At 46.8% G+C, this 22,137-nt stretch overlaps 1 protein-coding gene across 6 annotated transcripts in view; it reads right to left on the bottom strand.

The window, feature by feature from the left end:
• Positions 1–13,645, bottom strand: part of LOC132383137 (epidermal growth factor receptor kinase substrate 8-like protein 1) — a 97,605-nt gene extending 83,960 nt beyond the window's left edge. For 4 of the 6 annotated variants that reach the window (XM_059953970.1, XM_059953971.1, XM_059953968.1 and 1 more), the window contains exon 1: positions 13,476–13,642. The gene's annotated coding sequence lies outside the window, so the exon portion shown is untranslated. Of the gene's footprint in view, positions 1–13,475 lie in introns of all 6 variants that reach the window. The other 2 variants (XM_059953969.1, XM_059953973.1) reach the window with 2 other exon arrangements.
• Between the last annotated feature and the right edge of the window lie 8,492 nt (positions 13,646–22,137).

Here is a 22,137-nt window from a genome sequence, read left to right as displayed (position 1 = left end):
TGAGGAGTACTGGGGAAGGGGGTTGGTGAGGAGTACTGGGGAAGGGAGTTGGTGGACGACCGCAGTGGAAGTTCATAGTGACCTGGTGTGGCAGAGATCGCGTGTATGAGGGGGAAGTGTAGCAGAGAGATTGTGTCAGCAGCCGGTTGTACAGCAGAGGTGCAGTGTGTCAGTGTTACCTGGACCTGTGAGCTGGTGTCACGTAAAGGAAGGAGGTACAGAAGTCTGAAAACACACACTCTTCCCCTCTGCCTTCCCATTTCTAAATGGGCATTGAACCCATGAACTCTACCTTATTTTTTATTATTTCTGTTTCGGAACTACAACTTTTAATTTAACTATTTAATATACATAGGCTTCCTGGTATTTATTTATTTTCTCTATTAATCATGTATTGCATTGTACTGTTGCCGTGAAGTTTACAAACTTCACGATGTATGCCGTTGATATTAAACCTGATTCCAGTTCCTGATGCGGCGTGACGGTGACGCAATATTACGGTGACACAGTGACGTAGGCTCACAATGTCACAGTGAGACTGTGATATGTTGTGACCCTCACACAGTGTGACAGTGACACAATGTGGCAGTGAAGGGACAATGCACACTGACCAATTAACCTACCAAGCGGTATGTTTTGGACCGTGGGAGGAAACTGGAGTGGTCACAGGGAGAACGTACAAACTCCTCACAGACAGCGGTGGGAAATTAGCCTGGATCGCCTGTACTGTAAAGCGTTGTGCTGTTAGGTTAAGATCTGTAGGCAATGATGACTTAAGTATCACCAAATAAACCTTACCCCCTTGGTCTTTTATGAATTACTACAGTGGGACCCTTAAACCTTCCCTTTGGCAAAGTGATTGTTCCTGTCTGCTTAAACATTCACTCTGACTGCACTGCAGGTGAAATAAATGTAGATGCAGGGAAAGGTAAAGAATCACTTGCAGAAACAATTAGTAATGCCCGAACAAAACTGACAGATTCCAGCCCAGGTACTGAAGGTAAACTAATAGAGAAATCCCTTGATATGGAATCCCTCTACAATTGAAGATAAGCTTAGACACTGCTGTGTCACTGACTGGTATACAAATCCATTGTGGACGTATACATGACATTGAAACTGTTCAACTAGAAAATTGCAAAAAAAAACCCTATTTATTAATGGATACTCTTCTCCATTGGTCAGATGTCTTATTACACTTCCCCTTTGTGGCCAATAAGAAAATGAACATACTTACTACAAACATTTTATATGTTTCCATTTCTCCAACTGTGTCCACTATCCCACTCCAGTGATGTGACGATTTTCTACATTTCTGGGTTATGTTCTAAATCAGGGATTCCCAACCCGGGGTCCACGGACCTCTTGCTTAATGGCATTGATCCATGGTATACAGGAAGATTGGGGACCCCTGTTCTAAGTGGCTCAGTAAAGCCCTTGATCCGTGTTGTATGGGAAGACTGATGAAAAGATGCACTGAAGCAGAAGCTAAGATAGATTGGACTGAAACTAGTAAGTCCAATAACCATTTTTAGAAACCTTAATCCCACAGACTATTGCATCTACCCAGATTTTCTATTTGCATTTCATCAAACAGTTGTGAATAGTGATCTTTTTCTCCAGTCCTGATGAAGGGTCTCGGCCCGAAACATCGACTATTTCCTTTGATGTCCGGCCTGCGCAGTTCCTCCAGCACTTTGTGCGTGTTGCTTGGATACATATACTGCATGTGTGGTACTCTTACAATGCAACAAGTCACTGGGCCTACTAATTTTCTATATTGTTATACTTAATGCTACAAAAATAGTTTTGATAAAATCCCATGGTTTGGCAGAGCAAAAGATTTCTGGGAAAACAGAAAGGTTGGGAGATGTGTAAGTTCTTCTCAGTTAGGCCCAGTCCTTCACAAAGTAAAAGGAGGAATACCTGAACAATTACACACAGAGTCCAGAGTCACTAAAATGGGAAGAAACTTATGCAGGTGGTTTAGTTGTTATCTGAAGGATAAATTACAGCACAGCAGTGGGTACTCACACCCATGGGAGGGACAAACCCAGCCCCCATGTTTTGACATCTATTTCTGCGCGCTCAGAAATAAAAGTACAGACAGAATTTTCAACAGGAGAACTGTACCTTTCCTTGCCTCGTTATACATAGAGAGGCAGGTTTCTTTTGTATATAAACATCTGAAATCCTGCAGCTGCGGAAAATCCAGAGCACCTCACACAAAATGCTGTAACTCAGTGCGTCAGACAGCAGCTAAGGAAATGAAAAGTCCTGAAGAAGAGTCCCGGCCCATAAACATCGACTATTTATTCAATTCCATAGATGCTGCCTGACCTGCTGAGTTCCTCCATCATTTTGTGGGTGTTCCTTCATTTATACCGTATCTGTTTAATTTTCTATCCATATTAAATTATACAATGGTGTGCTACTCAAATAGCTTCTGATCACCGCAGTTGGAACCAGCACAGCTTCAAGGAGACTTGGTCCACAGCCTGAGATCGATTAAATACCATGGGCAAGTTTCCACCACAATACAGGATAGCATGGCATGCTTGTCTTCATTGGTAGAGCCATTGAGTACAAGGGTAAAGAGGCCATGCTACAACTGTATAAAACTTTAGTTAGACTATACCTGGAGTATTGTGTGCAGTTCTGGTTGCCCCAGTATAGGAAGGATGTGGAGGTTTTGGAGAGGGTGCAGAAGAAGTTCACTAGGATGCTGCCTGGATTAGAGAATATGGCCTATAAGCAGAGGGTAGACAAATTGTGTTTTCTCCAGCGTTGGAAGCTGAGGGGAGACCGGATGGAGGTTTATAAAATTATGAGCTGCACAGAAAGCGTAGACAGCCAGAATCTTTTCCCCAGGGTAGAAATATCTTAACCTCAAAGGATATACTTTTAAAGGGGGAGAATGTTTTTAAAGGTGACTTGAGGGGCAAGTATTTTTTTTTAAACGTACAGTATGGCAGGTGCCGAGAAGGAGTTAGCTGAGGTAGAGGTGGACCAGTATGGTGGAGTTTCAGGGGCTTATGGGTAGTCATGGGAATGGAGGGATATGGATGTTATACAGGAGGGACTTTGGTATAAACTGGCCCAAGATTGTGGGCCAAATGGCCTGTCCCGTGCTGCACTCATCTATATTCTAACATGCTGGGAAGCGCGTGTATTTATTGTCCATTCTAGCTCCTGGCCTTCATATGTGGCTTAACTACTAAGCCCAGCAGAACTGTTTCTACTGACAGGTGGGTTACTGGGGCTCGGCAGCCACACTTGGCGGCTCACCTAGGAGAAGGAAAACTCTGACCTCAAACCTCCGCTGCCTTGCGGCTATACCCACTCACGGGGAAAGCTTTGGGAGTAAACCCCGAGGGAAAAATCTCACGCCGGAGTCCCCAGAGCAGTCCTACGTTGAGTTCAACGCTGACTGGCAACTCCTGTGATGCTGCTGGATCAGTCTCTGCCACTCCTTGGCTTCATCGGATGCATGGAGAGGGGGGAAGCCCGCTACATGGGCAACAGCTTGCTCTCCTTATTGTACTGTCCTGGCTTGTGTATCTAGACAGCTTGGGCGCAACATCCAGCCCTGACCAACGGAGGCCTCGTCATTGTATTGCGAGCTCATACAACCGATGGATATAACTTTCTGTGAGATTACAGTCGGCCCTCCTTATCCGCGGATTCAACCAACTGCGGATCAGGAAAACCCAGAAGTTCTCTCTCCAGCCCTTGTTGTTAGAGCATGCACAGACTATTTTTTCTTGTCATTACTCCCTAAACAATACAGTATAACAACTATTTACATAGCATTTACATTGTATTAGGTATTATAAGTAATCTAGAAATGACTTAAACGTACAGGCAGTCCCCAGGTTATGAATGAGTTCCATTCCTGAGTCCATCTTTAAGTCGGATTTGAAGTCAGAACAGGTACATCCGGTATTACTTAGTGTCAGTTAGTCAAACATTTGTCTTAGTATATAGTGCAGATTTTACCTTTCTATGCATATAAAACACTTAAGAAACATACGTATTTCAATAATTAAACCACTGTGTTGCTTGGTAATAATTGTAGCTTTCATTGGGGCAGGGCCTTTCACATTCTCCATTAAAATTGTTCCAATTGTTGACCGACTGTAGCCTAACGCTTTTCCAATGACTGATGGCGTTTCACCTCTTTCTGATCACTTTATTACTTCCACCTGATTTTCAATCGTGATCGTGATTATTTTCGTGAACAGAAACACTGCGGATTCAGAGCTCCGCCGGGTCCTAAAGACCTCCACACTGAGACAGGTTAAATAAGGGACTTGAGCATCCGCGTTTTATGGTACCCGCTGGGGGTCTCGAAACCAGTCCCCCGCGGATAAGGAGAGCTGACTGTACTAACCCTTAGTCAAAAGGAGACAGCAGTATAATATCAGCAACTAGTCTACAAGACTCATTTTCAGGAACCTGAGTAGAGTGGTGCACGCATTGGAAGCAATGCAAACACCCCCGTGAAAGAGATGAACTATCTTCAGCTTAACGAGAGACAAAACAGTCTGACCTGATGAACCCAGGTGCCAGAGACAGTGATTCAGAATAGTATCAAGAAAGTGGCAAGATCTGTTTGTGAGGAAGAAGATTTTAAAGGTGGAGTAGTATGCACTTATAATATGGACGTTGACGCGTTGTCTTCATGTGTTTGTGCCAGTAACGTTCCCTTGAGGATTGGGGAATGTGTGCAGCTGGGATTGAGGAAGTGAGCACTCCGAAGGGAAATTCACACAGAAGTTCCTACATTGGGAAGTACCCAGCAATAATGAGCTAATGCGCATCGGTTTGAAGGAGTTTTCCTAGCACTGGAACGGCTGGTGGAGTGTCAGACTCCTCCCAAAAGGAGTCTTGGAGGGAGTCTGATCTCGAAGCTGATACCCCTAGGAAGAAGCTAGGTGAGCAATCTGCCCTTCGCAAGAGGGCGTGTGATGGACATTTGATTCCTGGGCCGGGAGCCTCTCGTTTTTTTTTTGCCAAGCCTAGTTTTCTAAACACAACGGCTGACAACTGTTAAGATCAAACAGTTGTACGTTAAACTTTCAACTAACATCCATTTCTTCTGGTCGTAAAAAGGGGAAAGTCTTCAATTCTTAATGTAAATGGAAAGCAGTAATCAGATAGAAGTTGAAAAAAAAAGACAGCTTTGCAAAGAGATGCACTATCTATAGAAGGGACAGGCAGGGATACAATACGGAACAACAGGTTATTTAATTCGGCTTGTTTCGAAACAGACAACACTGATTAAGTTGCTTAGTTCAAGAAAGCTTGCAGACCAGATGGAGACAATCACTTAGCACATTTTTTGCTTGGAGCAAGATCAAGGCACCATCGTGTCCGCCCTGCCTTGCAGAAGGACCCTGGAACACATCCTTAGCAGCTGCCCAAAAGCCCTGGGAGCAGACTGCTACTGCTGGAGCCAGTGGCTCTGGCAGAAAATATCTCCAACAAGAGAAAAATCAGCATATGGTGAAAATCGGAGCAACACACACAAAATGCTGGAGGAACTCAGCATCTATGGAAAAAAAAGTACAAACGACGTTTTGGTCCAAGACCCTGCGGCGGGACCGGAGGGAAAAAGGAGGAGATTTAAACAGTGGGGGAGGGGAGAGAGAAGCACAAGGTGATGGGTGAAACAGGGAGGGGAAGGCTGGGAAGTTGATTAGTGAAAGAGAAACAGGACTAGAGAAGGAAGAGGACAGAGGGCCATGGAAGAAAGAAAAGGGGGGGGGGAGAGCACAAGAAGGAGGTGATGGGCAAGTAAGGACATAAGGTGAGAGAGGGAAAAGGGGATAGGGAACGTTGAGGGAGGGAGGGGGGTTTGAGAAATCGATGTTCATGCCATCAGGTTGGAGGCTACTGAGACAGAATATAAGTTGTTGTTCCTCCAGCCTGAATGTGGCCTCATCGTGACAGTAGAGGAGGCCATGGATTGACATACTGGAATGGGAATGGGCGGCCACTCTGAGATCCCGCTTTTTCTGCCGAACGGAGGGTAAGTGCTTGGTGAAACAGCCTCCCGATTCACATCGGGTCTCGCCGATATGCAGGAGGCCACACCGGGACCACCGGACAAGGTAAATGGCCCCACACCTCACGGGTGAAGTGTCGCCTCACCTGGAAGGACTGTGTGGGGCCCTGAATGGTAGTGAGGGAGGAGGTGTAGGGGCAAGTGTGGCACTTGTTTCGCTTGCAGGGATAAGTGCCAGGAGGGAGATCAGTAGGGAGGGATGAATGGACAAAGGAGTCGCGTAGGGAGCGATCCGTCCGGAAAGCAGAAAGTGTTGGGGGGGGGGGGGGGGGCCGTGTTAGAAATGGCGGAAGTTCCAGAGAATTATGTGCTGGACCCGGAGGCTGGTGAGGACAAGAGGAACCCTATCCCGGGCAGGGTGGCTGGAGGATGGGGTAAGAGAAAATATCTCCTCGGCCATTAATAAAAGAAAGCATTTCCGCCAACCCTGAAAGCTGATAGACTTTGTTAAAGCTGGAGACGAACCACAGGCTCAAACCAGATCACCAGCAGGCTAGCTCGTCGCAGAATCTGACTAGTAACTGAACATCAAGCACCTGAAGTTCCCTGAGTTGACCGCATCATCATTCTGGTTATTCTGTCAGAAACCTCAAAACAGGTGGTCAAAGTAGAACTGACAGTGCCTGGGAAGACCGGATTGAGAAGATGTTTGAGCGTATGAAGGCCAAATACCAGGAACTGGCAGAGCAAAGCCAGAGATGGATGGAGGACAGGATCCGAGTGGGGTGTAGAGGCTTTGCTGACCGCTCCCTCAGCTCTCTCCTTGGCCTTCCAGGGGCTACAAGAAGAGGAGCCATCAGGACCATCACACAAGCTGCTGAGCAAGCCTCCAGATGGCTATGGATCAAGAGGTGTGATGGACCAGTGCTTCTGCTCCTGGTCAACCCCGGCTGGGTCACCTGGACAAGGGCATCTGGCGTTGGAAGACCTGAAACACCCGATGACCCCAGGTTATACCACCGACAATGTGTCCCAATGCATCCTAAAGTGTTTCTCAGAATCTTGGATGGGCCTGAATGTCTTTGTTTGAGTTTAGGACCTTGTGGTCAGCAAACTCATGACCATCACGGTGATACAATGTGACAGTGGCTCTGTGCTTGAAAAGACCACCGTCAGTTCTACAACGTGCCTTTACCGCAACACCAGAAGCATGAAGATAGCAATGAACACCAGCTGATTACCACCTCGGAAAATTAGAGCAGAAGTAGGCCCCTTGGCCCCTCAATCCTACCCCACCATTCATTACAACTTCCCTCAACTTCATCTCCTCTATCAGCAGCTGATCCCAATCGTCCTCATTTTCTGATCTCTCAAGAATTTATCTCCTTCATTGATAACCCTCTCAATGATCATCACTCTACCACCTTCTGGGATACAGAATTCCAGATTCCTCACCCTCTGTGCCAACTTGCTCTTAATGACCAGCTCTACTAAACGCCAAGGAACACAGATCTAGTTTCTTTAGCTCTGTGTGAGAGATAGTCACCTCTCCTGGAGTTAAGGCGGGAAGGAGGCCAGCTTAGGAAGGTATTTGATAAAGTTCCCCTTTGGTCAACAGGACCCGGCGCAACCAGCTGAGAGCAATGAACAACGGGAGGCTCAGGTCCCAGATCCGACACAGGAGAGCAGCAGGAAGTGATAAAGTAGACAGAGTGGGAAGTAATTCTGAATTAGAGAAGAATTGGGCAATTTCTTTTGTTAAAGCTCATGTACTACAATGAAACTATGCAAACTACTCTACGAAGAGCGCTCCCTGCTTGAAATAATTCCAGCTGAGAGTTAGCGCCTCCCAGCACTCTAAGGTGTGTGGTAAACCATCCAATTGTCTTTATGATGGCTTCGAGTGCAAAGCTAAGCCTTCCCAATAAAGTTTATGGGCGTAGGATAGTGAGTCACCAGCTGCCAACATTCCCTCAACTCCACTGTTTTCAGTTTCCCATCTCGTTGCCATGGCCACCCACTGTTTGATCTTCTGACAGAAATTGCAGTCATAAAAACATAGTGCAACCGCGAGGAAAGGTTGAGCAAGCGAGGGCTTGGCGCGAGGCAGGATGAGAAGTGACATGATAGAGATGAGTAGGTTGTTAGGATTCATAGATAAAGTGGACAGCCAGAGATATTTTTCAGGATGGGGAAGACTAATAGCAGAGAGCAAAATTTTAAGGTGATTGGAGAAAAGTGTAGGAGAGGTGTTTTTTTTTTACACAGAGAGCGGTGGGTATATGGAACGCCGTGCCAAGGGTGGTGGTAGAGACAGATACATTAGGGACTTTTAAGGAATTCTTAGGTAGGCGCATGGATGATAGTAAAATGGAGGGCTATGCGGGAGGGAAGGGTTAAATTGATGGTAGAGTAGGTTAAAAGGTTGGCACAACACTGTAGGCCGAAGGCCTGGACTGTGCTGTTCTACATTCTAACCGAGTGAAAAGTCAACAAGTGACGTGGGGAAGGCAGTAGCCAACTGATACACAGCAGAATCCCGCAGAGACGAACGTGGGAATGACTAGATCATCTGCCTTCAGGAGTTGGCTGGTCGATAAACACATGTGGACTCGCAGGGGTGGCCTGTTCTCCCCATTGGGAGATCTGAGGGACCAGAACGGGGCATGATTTGACATCTCATCAGCACCGAGGCAGCAGTAACAGAGGAGGACTCCAGAAGTTCCACTCTGGAGGAACAACCTTGACCAGCTCCTCACCTCAGTGGTCCCCTCCCCTCCACTGTATGAGTGGTCACACATCAGTGATTTCCATAAATTGTTATTAGGGTCAGAGGGCACTAAAGCCCAGAAACATGCTCGTTAGCCCATTTAATTTAATCTGAACGATTATTCTGCGTAGACCCATCGTCCTGCCCCCCCCCCCCCCCCAAATGCATGTCCATGTACTTATCCAAACTTCTCATAAATGTTGCAATCAAAACTGCATCCACCACTTCTTCTGGCAGCTCGTTCCAGACTCCAACCAATGAGTGAAGAAGATCCTCTTAACATTTCGCCTTTCACCCTTAACCTATGACCTCCAGTTCTGGTCTCACCCAATCACAGTGCTTGCATTTACCCTATCTATACCTCTCGTAATTTGGTGTACCTCAAATCTCCCCTCGTTCTCCTGCACTTTAGGGAATGAAGTGTTAATGTATTCAACCTTTCCCTCTAAATCAGGTCTGCAAATCCCAGCAACATCTTTGTAAATCAATTATTAATTTAAATCTATCCTGATTTGGTGAAGTTCCTTGTGTTATCGTCATGCTCTGAGATCGTGGGTTGGGCCCAGATCGCAGAGAAATTATGTTCCCCCCACCTGCTTCCCTGTTAGCATTTCTCTTTCAAACACCTACCATCTGCCCCCTGATTCTCCCAGAGATAATTAACAGAGGCCAACTAATCTTCCAAACTGCATGTCTTTGGGATGTGGGAGAAAACTGAAGCATCTAGGGGAAACTCACAAAGTCACAGGGAGAAAGTGCAGACTCCACTCAGTCAGTACTGGAAGCTGGGATTAAACCAGATCTTTTGAGATGTGGCCGACTAACCTCCCAAGCTACACGCCTTTAGGATTTATGATCCCGGGAATGAAACGGTTAACGTATGAGGTCCGCTTAATGGCTCTGGGCCCATACGTGCTGGAGTTTAGAAGAATGAGGGGGGAACCTTATTGAAATCTATCGAATATTGAAAGGCCTGAATGGAGTGGATGTGGAGAGCATATTTCCTATAGTGGGGGAGTTCAGGGCCAGAGGGCATAACCTCAAAATAGAGGGACGTCCCTTTAGAACAGAGACAAGGAGTTTCTTTAGCCAGAGGGTGGTGAATCTGTGGAATTCATTGCCACAGATGGCTGTGGAGGCCAAGACATTGGGTGTATTTAAAGTGGAGGTTGATAGGTTCTTGAGTAAAGCATCAAAAATTATGGGGAGAAGGCAGGAAATGGGGTTGAGAGGGATAATAAATCAGCCATAATGAAATGGCAGAGCAAGGTCAATGGGTCGATCCTCTACTGCCACGATGAGGCCACTCTCAGGTCAGAGGAACAACACCTTGTATTCTGTCTGGGTAGCCTCCAACATGATGGTATTAACATCAATTTCTCCAGCTTCATTCACTCCTTCCCCTTCTCTCCCCACTCTGCTACCACTCCATATTCACAGAACATAGAATAGTACAACGCATTACAAGCCTTTCGGCCCACAATGTTGTGCCGACCCTCAAACCCTGCCTCCCATATAACCCCCCACCCTAAATTCCTCCATATACCTGTTGTATTCCTTTTTTCTTCACCTGCCCATCACCTCCTTCTGCTGCCCAACTTCCTTTCCTTTCTCCCATGGCCCACTCTCCTCTCCTATCAGATTCCTTCTTCTTCAGCCCTTTACCTCTTCTACCGATCACCTCCCAGCTCTTTGCTCTTTATAGATGCAGCCTGACCTGCTGAGTTCCTCCTGCGAATCTTTTCTTCCTGAACCAATACTATTGGAAAAAGAGGACAGGAATTGTTGCTCATACAGTTCCTAAACTCCTCTTTGTCACACTCTGCAGTGACTTCATCAACACTCAGAGGCCATTTATTAGGTACACCTGCTCATTAATGCAAATATTTAATCTGCCAATCATGTGGCAGCAACTGAATGCATAGAAGCATGCAGACCTGGTCAAGAGGTTCAGTTGTTGTTCAGATCAAACGCGAGACTGGGGAAGAAATGTGATCTAAATGACTTTGACTGGGAGTTATTGTTGGTGCCAGTGAAGGTGGTTTGAGTATCTCAGAAACCGCTGATCTCCTGGAATTTTCATGTGCAACAGTCTCTAAAATTTACGGAGAATGATGCAAAATACAAAAAGAATCCAGTGAGCGGCTGTTCTGTGGGTGAAAATGCCTCATTAATGAGAGAGGTCAGGGGAGAATGGTCAGACTGGTTCAAACTGACAGAAGGCAACAGTAACTCAAATAAACACGCTTTACAACAGCCTCTGAATGCACAACACGACAAACCTTGAAGTGATTTGGCTACAGCAGCAGAAGAACATGAACGTACACTCAGTGGCCACTTTATTAGGTATAGGAGGTACCTAATAAAATGGCTACTGAGAGTAGCTGGTAATTCATCTGAGCAAGGCTCAGCAACACAACAGGAATGGTTATCATATAAGTGAAAACTCTCTGTAATCCTTATTCACCCACATACCATAAGGCCACAAGATTTAGGAGCAGAATTAGACTTTTTGGCCCATTGTGTCTCCTCTGCTATTCAATAATGGCTGATCCTTTTTACCCCTCCTCACCCCCACACCCCAGCCTTCTCCCCGTAACCTTTGATGCCGTGTCCAATCAAGAACCTATCAATCTCTGCCTTAAATACACCCAACGACCTGGCCTCCACAGCGGCCTGTGGTAACAAATTCCACAAATTCACCACCCTCTGGCTAAGTGGCTCATACCTCACTGACTACGCCTTACCCAAACTGCACGGTGCTAAATCGGTGGGACAAACTGGAATTTAGCACTGACGAAAAACAAATTACAAAAGTTCGCAGAAATTAATAGGCTCATTCCAAACTGGGCGGATTAAGAGATTAAATTATTTAAATGCCCTTTATATTTAAATCTTGCCATTAAATCCTGTGTGTTAAGTGCTCTTAACAAAGTAACTGTTCACATGTCCCTTTGGGGAGTGCATCTCATTGTTTCAGTCCGGGGACGGGATCTATTCGGGATATGGAATCTGCAAAGGACTGGCAAATGGGGATACTGGGTGACCCCAGGAGGGTCACTGAGGGAGGTTGGAGACCCCAGGGGAGGGTCAGTGTGGGAGGATGGACACACTAGGGGAAGGTTATCATGGGAGATTGAGATCCCAAGGGGGGGTAGTCTATGAGGGAGGTTGGTGGCCCAGGGCGGGAGGGTGGAACTCCCAGGGGGAGGGTCAGTGTGGGACGTTGGTGACCTCGGGGGGGGGGGTCTGTGTGGGTTACTGGTGACCCTGAGAGAGGCCAAAGGAAGATATAGAAGGGAAGAGAGGCCAGAGACCTGAGGTGTGGGGGGGCAAGGCTAGAGATGGAGTGGGTTGGACCATTCCGTCCATTGACATCAAGGCCTGGTGACTCCAGATTCCTAGTAATGGGACTAGGTCTTAAAATCCCTCCGCAGGGGTTCACAGGGGCAATTGATGATCAGCAAACGATGGCATGAGCCAAAAAAACAGAAGAAATTCAAATCCCTTTCCAAGGTCAAATGAACAAAGACTAGAAACGAAGGGAGTCGGAGCCTGTGAAGGGTAGCGTGTACCGGTACTCTGAACCTTCCCAGGGGTTGGCAATGATGTAGGACCATTGAGACTTAATAAGAAAGGCCACTTGGCCCGTCATATTCATACTGGGCTTTTGAAGTAGCAGTCGCGTTTTGAACCCGCACTCTGCTCTTTGACCTGTGATCTTTTCTGATGTTTAAAGTTGTTGTTGAACAGGTCTTTCGACACACCTTCAACCCTGGGACCTCAACCCTTTGTCTTAGGAGGAAAGAACCCAACCCTTCCGATGAACATTCAACCTCAAGCACCAGGGAGGTGACCCTGAGGGGGATTTTCCGGCGTGCACCCTTCTCTCAATGTGGAGAGCCTGGAATTGGGAGTCACCGTCCCAGGATAAGCAGCTGACCGCTCAGAACAGGGATGGGGAGGCACGTCCTGGCGGAGAATTGTGACTCTTTGGAATTCACCCGTTTGGACGCTGAGCACGTTCAAGGCTGGGATCAATAGCTGTGGGGACAGGACAGGAAGCTGGCGAGATACTAGGTCCTGTGTAAGGCAGACCAGGCCAGCTACAAGTGCCGTCACTTGGGTAACGTTCCAGTGTGACATATGGGAACGCGAGTCACTTCACCATCCTAACTGGGATGTGTATCACCGGTCTTTCATTGTCACTGGGTTTAAATCCCGGAACTCCCACCCCAACAGCTCCAAAAAATACCGCACCGACTCCTCCGCTGTCAGCATGGGAAAGAAACCCGGTAACTCATAAACTGGGAGTCATATTACCACCAGATTGGCCAAGGACAAAGACAGTGCCTTTCCTTCTCTGGAGAACCTAATAAGCTTTTACCACAATGGTACTGAGACAAACCCTATTCAAATCACCACTTTAGTTTCTATTCCCGTGGTGTGATTTGAACCCCCGTCGCTGGTTCGAATCTCTGATTGAAGAGACAGCCGCAACACTGCTCCCCGCAGCGATGCTCTGCTTACGCCGGTAAAGGAGGCATGCAAAGCAGATTAACTCCACCACATCCCCGAAGACATCATTTGCATCAGTTATTAACCAGTTTGCGAAGTTTGAACTCTCTCAGTTGCTCCGCAGATCCAGCCTGCCTCATGTGTGCGGAAAGTTACTCAAAGCAATGTGAAACTCACCGAGTGATTGTCGGGATCCCTTGACCAGCTCGGTAAAACTTGCAAAAAGAAAGGAATGGTCCCAGGGCCTTCACAGATAGCCTCCCTCTGTCCTCCTCAGCATGTATGTGCCCGCTCACGTTTCCCTTCACTCAGTTAAAGCCGCACAGGGAGGGTGTGGATGTAAAACACAGCTCATGACTCAAGACAATAAGGGGAAACTGAACGCCAGGGCCCCGCCCCAGCTGGCTCATTCCACTCTCCTTCACATCCAACACGGCCACATTCCAGCGCCGACGTCCCCTACCCGCTCATCCACAAGGTTCTGGTATAAATTGTAAAGCCACACAGGCTTAACCGCAGGTTTATTATTAACCAACAAGTGCTTGCTCAGGACATCTTGGTCATCAACAATGGGTTTAAAGCTTCTCGCGGAACAAGCTTCAGCCACGGCACACAAAAGTCTTGTGACGCACCACTGTTTACATACACAGCTTTACCTTGCTGGCAGCGCTGGAGAATAATGTTTGCTGATCCACCATACTGTAGCTCACGGGTTCCCCAGTTACGGGTTTACGAACAGAGGACTGGGAAGCTTCCCCTAATCTTCAACGCAACCCGGTTGGTTAGGATGTCCCAGTGGATACCCCTTTTTTCATTTTGTTCTGTGATTATGGGGTGATGTTGTTACAATATTTCACAATAAACTTTGCAGTTTCAAATTGTTGTTCTCCTCAACGTACTCAAACCCCTGTGGTACCCGATTTCCTGGAAAATTCCCATTGCACCCGCATACCACTTCCCCAGGCAAACGCGGACCCAAAGGAGGGGCGGGCAGTTGGCTTGTGCACAACCCCTCCATGTGGATTCTTATAGGTGAGTTGTAAAATTAGCCGGCTCTGTCATGGGCCTCCGTAGTACCCAAGACATCTTCACAGAGAGGTGCCTCAGGGAGACAGCGTCCAGCATTAAGGACCCCCACCACCCAGGACCTGTCCTCTTCTCACTGTTACCATCGGGAAGGAGGAACAGAAGTTTAAAGGCACAGACTCAACAATTCAGGAACAGCTACTTCCCCTCTGCCATCTGATTTCTAACAGGACACTGAACCCATGAACAAACACTACCTCACTACCTTTTATTTCTGTTTTTGCTTCTCAAGGAATGTGCACTTGAGAGTCATGTGCCATGAAAGAAGGCAGGTCAAGGATTCTGTCCAAGCTGTTTGCCTGCCCCTCTTCCTGGGTAGGCAACTACTTAGTTCATATACATATATACTTAATGTAATTCAGGTTTTTTTTCTACATTTAACATGTATTGCATTGTACTACTGCAGCAAAGCTAACAAATTTCACAACGCATGCTGTTGAAATCGCACCATCTCAGATCGCAAGACCCTGCAGCGGATAGTGAGGTCAGCTGAGAAGATCATCAGGGTCTCTCTTCCCACCATCACGGACATTTACACCACACACTGCACCTGCAAAGCTAACAGCATTATGAAGGACCCCATGCACCCCTCATACAATCTCTTCTCCCTCCTGCACTCGGGCTCTCACGACCAGACTATGTAACAGTTTCTTCCCCCACGCTATCAGACTCATCAATACCCAAAGCCTGGACTGACACTTTACTGCCCTATTGTCTTGTTTGTTATTTATTGTAATGTCTGGACTGTTTTGTGCACTTTATGCAGTCCTGGGTAGGTCTGTAATCTAGTGTAGTTTTTTTCTGTGTTGCTTTTTTACGTAGTTCAGTCTAGTTTTTGTACTGTGTCATGTAACACCATGGTCCTGAAAAGACGTCTCATTTTTACTGTGTACTGTACCAGCAGTTATGGTCGAAATAACGATGAAAGTGACTTGACTTGGTGATGATAAACCTAATTCTGATTCTGCTATTTTTTGCTTTCCAGAAGCGTCTCATTCAGTGAATACAACTTCAGAGAAGTTCAGTACTTCACTCCATTCTGTTTCCAGTTCTAACAGGGTCATTTTTACCCAGAGCACACTCGATTCCCTGTGGAACCTACTTTATTGGAAATCTCCCAATGTATCCACGGACACTGAGTGCACCATCTCCGGGAAGACGTGGACATGGATGTAACCTGGGAAGAGGAGCAGACAAATGGTTTGGACAGAGCCCTTGGCCTTTGTGACACCTGAACCTCAAGTGCACATTCCCCAACCACCAGCTTCTGGGGGGCTCACCAGATGAATGAGGCAGCTACAAGGGTGGGTCACAGGCTGGTGCTCTGCATGTGAACCATAGAACATTACAGCACAGAAACAGGCCCTACAGCCCTTCTTGGCTGTGCCGAACCATTTTTCTGCATAGTCCCACCGGCCTGCACCTGGACATGTCCCTCCGTACACCTCTCATCCATGTACCTGACCGAGTTTTGCTTAAATGTTAAAAGTGATGTGTGGTGACAATCAAATTCTCCTCTGGCTACTGCCACCAGGAAGAAGGTGCAAGGGCCTCAGGTCTCACACTACCGGGTTCAGGGACATTTCTTCAACCATCAGGCTCTTGAACCAGCAGCGATAACTTCATTCAAATTCACTTGCCCCATCTTTGAAAAGTTCCCGCCATCTTTGGACTCTCTCGCAAAGACTCTTCATCTCATGGTCTTTATATTTATTGGTTGTTGTTTAATATTATTATTATCATCATTATCATCTTTTGTATTTGCACAGTTTATTGTCTTTTGCACTTTGGTGGTTTGTTTGCTCTGCCATGTGCGGTCTTTCATTGATTCTATTATCGTTTATGGACTTACTGGGTACGTCCACAAGAAAATGAATTCCAGGGTTGTGTATGGTGACATATATGTACTTGGATAATAAGTTAACTTTGAACTTTGGAACTTGAAGACCTTCAAGCCACAGGTTAGGAACATCATAGAATATTCCCCATTTGTCCAGATTAGCCCCAACAATTATGTTGGAAGATTTAACCTACTCCAAGATCAATCCAAACCTTCCCTCCTACATGGCCCTCCATTTTCCTTACATCCATGTGCCTATCTAGGAGTATATACATGTGAAATTTCTAGCACTTATAGTGTAGCAGTATTTGTATTTTCTAGAAGTTTCTCAGGTTTTTCTGTAGCAGGTGTCACACCAGTTGAATCCGGCTCTTTCACAGGTTAATTGCAATCACTGGAATGTTTTTATCTCTTGTCTGAGTATGAGACGACCACAAATTATTTTTCTTTGTCTTCTATTCTTTGTTCATTCTTTGTTCTTGTAACAATGAACAGAACAGCCATAACCAGCAGGTTTTATACCTCATTCTTGGCTTCTGAAGGACCTTTGGATCAGTATCAGTTCTTGTCACCGAATTATAGTGTAATCCCCTGGGTCGCCTCAGGCTCGCTCAGCTCATTTCGTCTAGGGGGAGCAGCCTTCGGCCCCACCAAACTGGGTAATCAGCTGGTGTGGATGCTGTGTGATGTCCCCGCCTCGCCCAAAAACAGGCAGTACACCATATGCGATTAAATGAGTACAATTTATAAAGGTTACTATAACTAAGTGATTAATAACGATACAGTATATATGAAGAGAAAATTAAAGAAAAGGCGCCAAACTTATCAAAGTCCAAACCACTTCGTGCACAGCCGTTGGAGCTCAATTTCTGAAGTCTTCTGGCCACCATTCGATCCCCTCTGAACTCCTCGACTCGCAGCTCAGGACCCTCCGAACTCCTCGGACTCTCCAAACAGCTCAAGACCCTCCGAGTGGTCAACCAAGCACATCTAGCTTCATCCCCCCCCCCCTCGGAGAATCTCCTGGCCTCGGACCCCCCTTTGGGGTCCGATCCTCGCCCAGCTTAGAGCATTGCGTCCTCTCTCTCGACCCCCTCGCGCCGATCTGCCCAAAAGCCCGTCAACAAAAGCTTACAGACTCAGAAGAAAGAACATTAATCCCCATTTGGTTTACAAAGGAATACCATTCTCGTTATCAGTAATTTAGCATTCCTGCTAGTTAACAAAAAAGAAGAAACCCTCTTTACAATAGGAAAGATGGCAACAAAATAGAGAGAGTACGGAGGAGATTTACTAGAATGTTACCTGGGTTTCAGCACCTAAGTTACAGAGAAAGGTTGAACAAGTTAGGTCTTTATCCTTTGGAGCGTAGAAGGTTGAGGGGGAACTTGATAGAGGTATTTAAAATTATGAGGGGGATAGACAGAGTTCAGACAGATAGACAGACATACTTTATTGATCCCAAGGGAAATTGATGTGGATAGGCTTTTTCCATTGAGAGTAGGGGATATTCAAACAAGAGAACATGAATTGACAGTTAGGGGGCAAAAGTTTAGGGGTAAGACAGAGGGGAATTTCTTTACTCAGAGAGTGGTAGCTGTGTGGAATGAGCTTCCAGTAGAAGTGGTAGAGGCAAGTTCGATATTGTCATTTAAAAAAAAATTGGATAGGTATGTGGACAGGAAAGGAATGGAGGGTTATGGGCTGAGTGCAGGTCGGTGGGACTAGGTGAGAGTAAGCGTTCGGCACAGACTAGAAGGGCCGAGATGGCCTGTTTCCGTGCTGTAATTGTTATATAGTTATATCACTAGAGGTGACCAGAACTGAACGCAACACACCAAGAAACTCAACTCCAGAGGTACAAAGATGGAAGGAAGTCTTTCCCTTCCCTCAGAATCTTCCACCAACATTACCAAAATAGATTTGCAGATTGGTAGCACATTTCTGTTTACACAGCTTTCTGTACACAATTTAACTGCCCATGTTATTACATCTACAAAGTCCTTTGCAAGCTCAAGAAGTCATAGAACCATATAACACAGAGGCAGGCTCCTCGGCCTACAGAGTCCGTGCCAACTGGCAACAACACATCTACGCTAATCCTACACCAGTCCCACCTTTTTATCCCCCCACTCCCCCCACATGCTCATCAACTCCCCCCTCCGATTCGACCCACACTCCTTGTTACGGCCAGATAACCCACTGACCTGTATGTCTTTGGGATGTGGTTCGAGGGCACCCGGGAGGAACACACACACGCTTACAAGGAGAATGTGAAAACTGCGCCACTGTGTCATTTTGGGACTTGCTGAGTCTGCGCACGGTGCATACAAATACAAGACCTGCTGCCTCTTTGTCCGCTTGTAGACCGTGACGTATTCACCTCAATCCCTCCCCCCTCCCCCCGGAGCCTCTCAATGGCAACAGGGTTGACTTCGAACAGGGGTTCCTGACATGATATCCACAGACTCCTCAGTTAACGGTTCGGATCCATGGTACAAAAAAGGCTGGGGACCCCTGCCTTTGAATAACAATGCTGGAGGAACTCAACGGGTCAGGCAGCATCTATGGAGGGGAATAAACGGTCGATGTTTCAAGCCGACTGTTTATCAGATCCCATCATGAATCCCGATGAAGGATCTCAGCCTGAAGTGCTGACTGTTTATTCCCGTTAGTTGATGCTGCCTGGCCAGCTGAGTTCCTCCAGCTTTGTGTGTGTTAACATAGAACATAGTCCAGCCCCGTGTGCGTTGCTCTGGTTTCCCATCATTAGCAGAATCTCTGGTGTTTGTAACTGGCTGACTTATCCCTGGGTGTTCCTGATTCCCCTTGGCTCAATATCCCACCTGGGGACACCTTGACTGCCACGTGTAGTTTGACTCTGGTCCAGCCCAGCACCAGAGGGGTTAAGAGCAGCATGAAAGCAGAACCCTTCACTTGTATGGCTGGTGTTGACAGTAAACAGGATGGCTGGGTAAGTGTGGGTGTGCCCTGCGTCTGCATTGTACACCTGCAGAATGGAGTGTTTAAGCACAACTGAGGGCAGGCTGGAGAGCTGCGCCAAGGCAGCTCAGTGGCCTGCATGGAGCCACTGTCCCACAGCTCCAGAAACATGGATTCAATCCCAACCATGGGCGTTGTCTGTGTGAACTTTGCACGCTTTCCCTGTAACTGTATCAGTTTCCCCTGGCCATAAGACTAGGGGCAGATTTAGACCATTCGGTCCACTGAGTCTGTTCTAACATTCAATTACAGCTGATTTATTTTCCCTCTCAACCCCATTCCCCTGCCTTCTCCCCATAATATCTAACCCATAATGGAATGACTTAATTCTGCTCCCATGTCTTATGGCCCTTCCCTTTGACAGCATCAGTGGCGTGGAGAGGGGAAGGCCTGCAGCTTGGGCAACTGCTGGTCTCCCATACAACCCTGCCCAGGCTCGCACCCTGGAAACTCTCCGGCGCAAATCCATGGTCTCTCAAGACTGACAGAGGCCTACTACACTAATCAAGAAGCTATCAACCTCTGCTTTAAATATACCCAAAAACTTGGCTTCCACAGCTTTAGAACCGAGATGAGGAGGAATTTCTTTAGCCAGAGGATCCTGAATCTGCAATGAATTCCATAGATTCACCATTTTCTGGCTAAAGAAATTCTTCCTCAGCTCTGTTCTAAAGGGACGTCTTATACTGAGGCTCTGCCCTCTTGTTTTAGACTCTCCCACTGACGGAGACGTCCTCTCTACGCCCACTCTAAACAGGCCTTTCAATATTTGTGAGGTTTCATGCACAGGCCATAAAGACTCCTTTAAATATAGACTTAATCCATAAAATAAAATTAACATCAGTCTCTGCTCCAAGCATCCTTACACTGCTTACATAATGTTAACTTTTCATTCCAAAACGTTCTGTCAGTGGTACATTTGAGATGTTGCTACTCAGTCTTTCAGTGCCCATTCACTGTCCCGTGGTCCCTTCTCCACTGAGCCCTCTCTGTGGCTGCATCCCTCAACGCGTTCCCTCGCGCAGGAAAACCAACGACTTTCGGCCAGACCAGGGTGTAACGCCCACCGAGCAGAACGTCCGCTAGCAGGACTTGGCGCCTGTCTCACAATGTGTCCAGCGGGGATCAGGGAGTCCTGTCTGGGGATAGCCTCAACCAGGACCCCTCCAGAGTAACGCGCACAAAGTGCTGGAGGCACTCGGCAGGTCAGGCTGCGTCTATGGAGAGGAGTAAACGGCTGATGTTAATTTCTCCATCCCCTCCATCCTTTCCTGGGCTTTCTGGATAACCACACGGCCAGAGACATCGGTCAGAGGTGGGACTGGCACACTACCTTACACAAAGGATCTGCCAGGGAATGTCTTGGTGCTTGTTTCAGCATTCTGGTGATGACGCGTTCTGCCTAATGACTTTGGCAGTCTACAAGAGGAACAGTCCAAAGGATCCATCGGGGAGTTTCTGCCCCTGCTCTTTTGCCTGGTCACCGGAAGTCTATAGCATCATGAACAAGTTCATGTGAAGATGGTAGACTGAGCCATCTTTACATTAATTTCCTCTGGGTCCTCCAATATTCCCCGGGGTTTCAATACATTTCCCTACATTTCAAGTCACTGCTAATAAAAATAATAAGTACTTTATTTGATCCTGAGTGGGAAGTTATTTCATACACAGCAGCAACATTTAAAAACACGCTTAGCAATAATAATAAATATAATAATAACTAATAATAAAGTAAATAATAATATACATAATAATAATTTAGCATCGTGCAAAAATAATGTATGAAATAATAAATCAGAGACTGTTATGCTATGATGCGTGTTCTCCTGTCACACAGAGATGAACTGTTGTATGTGCTTATTGCATTTGGTAGGAGAGATTTTCTGTAACGATCCTTGTGACAACAGAGTTCGATGAGTCTGCTCTGCTGCTCATGGAGAGGATGTGCCCGATTGTCGATAACGGATTACAGTTTGTTGAGTAACTTCCTCTGCACCACTAACTCAAAAGCCAAGGATGGATTCAGTCTGCTTGACGAGTTTCTTTAGTCTTTTTGCATCACCAGCGCCGATGCTGCTCCCCCAGCACAAAGCCGCAGAGAAGACGGCACTCGTTACAGCAGAGCGGTGAAAGATCACCGGCATCCTGATGCACGCGGCGAAGGATCTCAGCTTGCTTAAAAAGATGGAGTCTGCTCATCCCCTTCTTGTAAACAGCCTTGGTGTTGGTTTTCCCGTCAAGTTCGCAGTCGAGCTGAACACCCAAATGGCTCCACCTATCTCAATTCCCATCCCTCAACAAAGCATACTGGCCATTCGGCCCAACCAATCCATGCCAACCAAGACACTAATCTAACCTAGTCCAATTTGCCCTTATTTGGCCCATGTACTGTAAAACTTTCCTATCCAGGTACCTGTCCAAAGTACATATCGCTTTCTTGGTGGTTAAGTCTTCAGTTAGTCACAAGCAGAAAATGGAGGAATGGAATATTGTTTCACAATCATCCCCCTTGCTCCCTCCACACTCCTCCCCATCTCTTTCTTCACCCTCCTAGGCAGCTCTGGTCCTCTACTAACCCCTGGTGACCAGCTTCCACGTTAGGATTAGCCTCAGCACTGCGGGGCACTGGGCCAGGGTTCCTGTTCCTGGAAGGGCCACTGCCTCACAGCCCCCGTGACCTGAGCTTGATCTCCGTCTCGGGGGCTGCTGGCGCGGATTTTGCACGCTCTCCCCGTAACCGAGTGGACTTCCTCAAGGAGCTCTGCTTTCCTCCGAAAGGTGAGCCGGTAGGTTAATTGGCCACTGAAAAACCCTTTGTTTAATGATAGAAGGAATGGATGAATGGGCATTGGTGAGAGCGTACCTGGATATAAGGAGAGAAATGGAATGGGACTGAAGGGATTACATTGA

Source organism: Hypanus sabinus, chromosome 29 (assembly GCF_030144855.1).
Source record: "Hypanus sabinus isolate sHypSab1 chromosome 29, sHypSab1.hap1, whole genome shotgun sequence".
Classification (NCBI taxonomy): domain Eukaryota; kingdom Metazoa; phylum Chordata; class Chondrichthyes; order Myliobatiformes; family Dasyatidae; genus Hypanus; species Hypanus sabinus.
Note: the sequence above shows the minus strand (reverse complement) of the source record. Positions and strands in the feature narration are given on the sequence as shown.